Genomic DNA, 6,497 nt, shown 5'->3' with positions numbered 1-6,497 from the left:
ACATCCTGTGTGTATTAAGCAATGAACCTGCATAGGCACATAACTAATGCACTTTGCGCTGGACTTTAGACCTGCTTTTAGTTGGTCAATGGCGCAGTCTATTTTAGTTCCTCAAAATAGCAACGCACCAACAATGGGCCTTAACACACCTCTGTTTTAGACCAGCACACCCATGAGTCCACAAAGTGGCGCAAATGGATTTGCTATTTAAACAACTTAGCACAAAACGCTAAAATTACTGTTACGCTGGTCTGAAAATAGCAATAAGTCGCGCCAAACACATCTTGCACCTTATTGCACCAGGTGTATGATTGGGCCCTTTCACCTTGCATGTGCAAGTCTGCAGCCAGATACTATTTTCTGTGTTTGGAGTGGTGATCTCTTTTCTGTTGAGGTTAGTTTGACAGATTCAGCCACAATATTCTTAATCCCTCTTATTGTTAGTTTCCAAGAGGAAATGATGCACAAAAAGCAAGCCCCACCCCCTAATCAATACTCAGATTTAGTTTGTAATCAACATACTGAAATAAAAGTCACTTCCAGTTCACACAGACTTTTAACTACAGTTCTAGGAACAGTGCATATAGTCTTATCAGACAGATCATGAACTGAACTGAGTGTGTCAGATAAGATGGACAAGCAAAAGGTGCAGAGCAGTTTGTCCTTAGCGCTGTGGTTAAAAACCACTATGCTAGACCAATTCCTCTTTATCTAATTTCATTTCTAGTTCCTTAAAGCTTTTCTGCATCTTTAAATTGCCTTTTAGATATCTCAAACAAAATGACAGAAACATTTCTTACTTTAATTAATGCAATTGTTGAATATCTGTCAAATCTGTGCCACCCTTGTTTAGTAATGTGTGCTTAAACTGTTCAGCTTCCTGTGTGCTCATGATTGCGTTAATTTGCCTTTCATTGATCTGAACTTCAGCACATCAAAAAATAATTTAAATAACGATTCAATTGTTATAGTCCAACTTTTCTTTTATCATAACTCATTACTCATGGCTACGATTTTATGAATTTGAACCTTCTCACACATTAAAACTTGTAAATGTCTAAAGTTACACGAATGACTGTTTGGTCATCGAGAAGGAGGTATGAAACCACAGCTCAGTGGAAAATATTTTGTGGCCTTGTGCACCATTTATACTTAGACCGTCGGCAAAATTAAAAAAAATAAAAAGCAAGATGTGTCTGCTTGGTCAATCTACACTTTCTCTGTATAAAAGTTTAAAAGACATAACCGTAAGATAGGAACTATTTATTGAGATGTACCGTGGGTGTGTAAAAATATTAGATGAGGTGTTGCAATTTTCATGCTTGCACATTAACACACGAGTCAATTTGTCATTCACACTTTGTCTTTCTCTCATCCTTTAGGTCTTTTTTCTATTGTATCCATACGTCTTCTTTTAGTTCAGCCCATTCGTTTTTAATGAGCATCGCTTTGCAGAACACCGTTGTTAATTCTGGAGAAAAAGATTGTCTGAAACATATTAGCTATAATATAGACGTATGCATATACGTAAAGGATACCCTGAATGTCTTTTTTCTTAACACTATCTGTTGCAAATGCCAATTGTATGCTTACAGTATCTGTTATTAAGTAAAGATGCATGTTGTAAGGCATGGCTCATTATGTGTTCCCCTTTTAAACACAGATTCAGAAGACTTTAGCCATATAAGTTAGAAGGCTTTAGCTTGCATTATCCTTGTGTAACAGTTATTGAAATCGCTTTATCAATACATTTGACAAATGTACAACTCGGAACAATCAAATGAACACTTCGGGCCCTGTCATACACCCAGAGCAAGATGTGAATAGCACAATTTGTTGCTATTTTCAGACCAGCGCAACAGTAATTTTAACATTTTGCGTTACGTTGTTTAAATAGCAAATTCATTTGCACCACTTTGTGGACTCATGGGTTTTCCGGTCTAGAATTAGGTGTGTTAATGCGCATTGTTGGCACGTTGCTATTTTGAGGAACTGAAATAGACCGCGCCATTGACCAACTAAAAGCTGCTCTAAAATCCAGCACAGAGCATTTTAGTTATGTGCCAATGTAAGTCCAAAACGCTTATACATTTCTTAATACACACAGGATGCTCAGCAATACACAAATATCTTTACATATTTAAAAAATAAAGGATTAAAATGTTACAAAAATGATTACTTTCTACATAAATATAAAAATCACTACCTCCATGAAGGTTTAGTTTAGATTTGTCCACCAGTCGGGTTTTGGAGACGTCTGCATCACAATATGGGGCATAAGAATAGGCAGCCTGATCTCACGAGGAAACGTAAGTATTTTACGTTTTGTCAGTTTAGTGGCTAATTTGTACTAATTCGTACGAGTTCGGTCGTATGAAATTGTACGATTTTAAAAAGGAGGCGTGGCATCTAACCCCACCCCTAAACCCAACCGAGCAAATCGTACTAAATTGTACGAATTAGATCGTATGAATTCGTACGAATTAGCCACTAAATCAAAAAGTTACGAATTGCCGTGAGATTGTGTTGGAATAGGACGTGTGTTTGGATATACCTCAGTTGTTTGACCACACTTCGTTATTATTGTTCATTTATTCGTTTGCTGGAGATTAGAACTGAATTTAGAAATAGTTTTGAAACAAATCTTTGTGCTTGACAAACTAAATTAAATATGTAGGCTGATGGATGTCTTCAGTGGAGTGCATACAACACCGTTTTCCTATCCACGAAAATAAAGGAGTAAAGTGAAGTGTCAAAGTAAAGTAAAGTGAAAGTAAATAGGCTGAATGGAGGCTCGTTCTTTATCCTTGTGCTGTAGATGCTCTGTTTAATCGTTTTCTCGATAGTGAAGCGTTCAGTTTTTCCACTTACAAAGTCCACCATGTAAATAGCAAATGCTCCATGGCGCAACGCAACTGACTCTTAAAGGGAATGTGAGATGAGACTCTGATTGGTTTAATGCACATAATGCTCAAAACACACTCATAACTCATTAAGAGAATAAGCACAACCCTGTTAGACCATGCGCCGCGGCGCAAACCATATTTTACCGTCCTTAAAATACACGCTCTTAATGCTTTTGGGCTATGCGCTTTAGACTTTGCACCTAGATCATTAAAACAGAGCCCCCTGAGTTTTTTGGAGGGACAACTTAATTGTTTTAAGTTCAATCCACTTAAATTTGTAAAAACAATTAAGTTTAACTTCATCAATTTGTGTTAGGACAGCATAAGGCAATTCTGTGGAAGCCTGCATTTTTTTACAGTGTTGACTTTTGACACTTTTACAAGACTTTTCACTTTTTCACTGTGGGTCACTGTGTGTGTTGTTTTACCTCACAGTAATTTTAACACCAAACAAGCGTTTGTACTGACACACACTGTTAAAACATCTCACTATATGGTTAGACAGGGTAAATGGGTTTTCACAGCAATGCAACAAAAGAACGGGTGGGACCATTAACAAACCAAACACTACTACATCAAGCACAGCAACAACAAAAAAACAGGAGAAATGAAAATTGCTCTACATTGTTCAATCATTTTAAGTCATAGACAAACATAGTTATTGCAGTTAACTAGTACTATTAGCCTTGTGGGTAGGTGGCAGGCAGCGCCATGCATTTTAGAATTCTAAACATAGATTTCTATCAGGTATGCACACCGGTTGCTGCAAGTTGCCATGGCGCCCGTCTCAGGACAGATCACCACAGAACGGCATCTAAATAGTTACATTTTTAAACAACATGCAAATGTGCGCATCTGGTGTGTGCTACTTCCAACTGTCATATGCGCTTTGCAGCATTGTGCTGAGAAGCGCATCCAGTGTGCGAACCACTTTAAATCAAACAAGGCCTATGGTACTTTACCACAATTTTGTTTCAAGAGTTCCCACTTGCGTGGGGTTAATAGCAGGTTTGGCATGCTGTCCTGGGAGAGTACCCTGAGTTCGGAGATAACTGAGCTCCCACCTGGTCAGTAAGCATATAAGGGGATCAGAGATCAGGTAGGTCTCAAGAGTTCCCCCTTAAAAAAAGGGAGGAAAAGGAGGAGATGGGGTGGAAGGGGGGATTTTTCCAAAACGAAGATAGAGCAGTAGGGAAAAATCGATCCACTTATTGTAAACTTGCATCAATCTAATTGGATTATTACTGATTGATGTGCAGCCAGTCGTGCTCAATCATATCATGTGCTCCTCTCGAAATTAGTTTGTAAAACCTCACTTAGAATAAAGCCCAGGTTATTCTATGCACACCAAACCATCCATTGCATTCTGAGTTTCAGAATGTTGCCTTCAGGCTATCGTTTTAAACTTCCTGCATGAAGGATGAACAGAACTAAAGATTATTTTAATATGATGGCCATTAGGTTTTTAAATAAGTCTTGTGGGGTTGGATCTAAAAATGTGTTGTTGTTGTTGTTGTTTTTAAGATTTTAAACTTTAATTTGGAAATTGTATCAATTGTTGCATGTTTTATGATGTTAAAATTGCACTGTAAAGAACCGCTGTAAAATATACAGTATTGCTGGTAATTTTGGTTAGCAGAAATACTGTAAAAATATAAAACTGTAAAACTATAAATTAGCAATTGACCCTTCGCTAAGCCACACTCGAAAACCGCCACACACCAATCGTGGCTTAGCAACTGTAGCTACGTGCAGGAGGTCTGTCAAGCTTTTGAGCGAGGGAAACAAGCCAAAGCGTTGTGTGCATATGGATTGTGCAAATCTGACACCCGGTATCCTAAAAGTTTGGACGGGGTGGTGGAATTTTTTTCTTTTCTAAAACCTAAAACCCAAGGGGAGAAATACCAGCGTGGATCAAGCTGTGTGAGGGGCGCTAAAAGAGCGGGGTTAAGTTGGTTTTGTTTTCGATATTCCTAACACATGCAGTGATAGATGGCAATAACTCAAAAACCTCTTACCCTAAACAGATCTAAACTGTGTTTCCTACATGAATACAAAGCAGGTTATGTTTCACAGCTGCCTTTCTTTTTTTCCGCTCGATATGATGAGCACTGCTCCATTTAAGCCCTCGCAGTAGCTATAAGAGCGAGCACAATCCAGTCATATGTCCAGCTGTTTCAAGCTACGAATATTTAATTACATATCAGCAGAACAAAACTGTGATATGATCACAATCTGAGCACTTGCAATCAATATGCTTCACCCGCAGCTGTTTTTCAGTCATTTATAACCCTCATGTCTATGTCAGAGCTACAATTCACCAATGTTTTCATTGGTCTTTTGGAGTTTTAATCATTGGTGACGACGCTATAGCAGGTTAGTGTCTGCTTTTATATTTGGTCTCAGATTTTATATTTGGTGTCGGATAGTCACCAAAAATGACTAATTATATCTCTGGGAATGTCTGACACCGCATAAATAGGGTTGATGCAAAGGGTCAATAGCATTTGTGCTGTAAAACTACAGCACAGTTGTAATCTACAGTGTGGAAATAGAAATTTGGCTTCTGCAATTATAGTTTCCCTAAATGGGTCATTTAAGTTGAGTCTGAGTCTAGTAGCTACTCACAGCAGATCATTTATAAGAACTTAAGCATTTCACACTTGAAATGAACATTAACACCACAGCAGTGCTTTCAAGTGCTCACAGCTTTACCGTTTTTGTGTGCAGAGCTATAAATATGTACACAAACAAACACACATCCCTCTCTTCTGTCTGTCTCAAAGAATTTGTCTCAATTTCAATCCAATTATCTGAAAATACTTAAATCAAGAAGAGTTTTTAGACAAGAAAAACATATTTCTTTATTATTTTCGAAAACAACAAGTTAAAATTAAATGAGTTTTAACACACCACACCACAGCAGTGCTTTCAAGTGCTCCCAGCTTTACATGTGTGCACAGCTATATATATGTGTGACCTGCGGTTGTTCAAAAGCCTTCAAAAGGTCAAGGGTCAGATGGCATTTCTAACAGCAGTGCATGCTGTGGATTCTCTTCTCTTGCTTGCATTGCTTTTATCTTAAGTCATCTCTATGCAGCATTTACATTATTTCCACAGAAGCACACTGAACTGAATTTTCAGACTCCACACACACAAACACACACAGACTTGTTGCTACAGTATATCCCAGTGGGGACTGTCATAGACATAATGATGTTTCTACAATACAAATCGTATATTCTGTCCTCTTACCCCTAAGCCAAACCATCAAAGGAAACAATCTGCATGTTTACACCTTTCAAAATACTTAATTATGTGCGATTTATAAGGTTTACCTGTCGGGAACTCAATTTTGGTTCCTATGTTGACACAAGTCCCCATGAGTCACTATGAAATCAGGTTTAAGTCCCTGCAAGGATATGAAAACAAGTACACACACACACCACTTTTTCTGTCTGTCTGTACTGCAAAAAAAATGCTTTTCTTCAAACTTGTCTTGTTTCTAGTCCAAATATCTAAAATTTCTCAAATCAATAAGCATTTTCTAGACAATTAAAACATATTTTTATAATATTCAGAAACAATAAG

The sequence above is a fragment of the Danio aesculapii genome, chromosome 12 (genome assembly GCF_903798145.1).
Source record: "Danio aesculapii chromosome 12, fDanAes4.1, whole genome shotgun sequence".
Taxonomy (NCBI): domain Eukaryota; kingdom Metazoa; phylum Chordata; class Actinopteri; order Cypriniformes; family Danionidae; genus Danio; species Danio aesculapii.
This window is presented reverse-complemented; position numbering follows the sequence as displayed.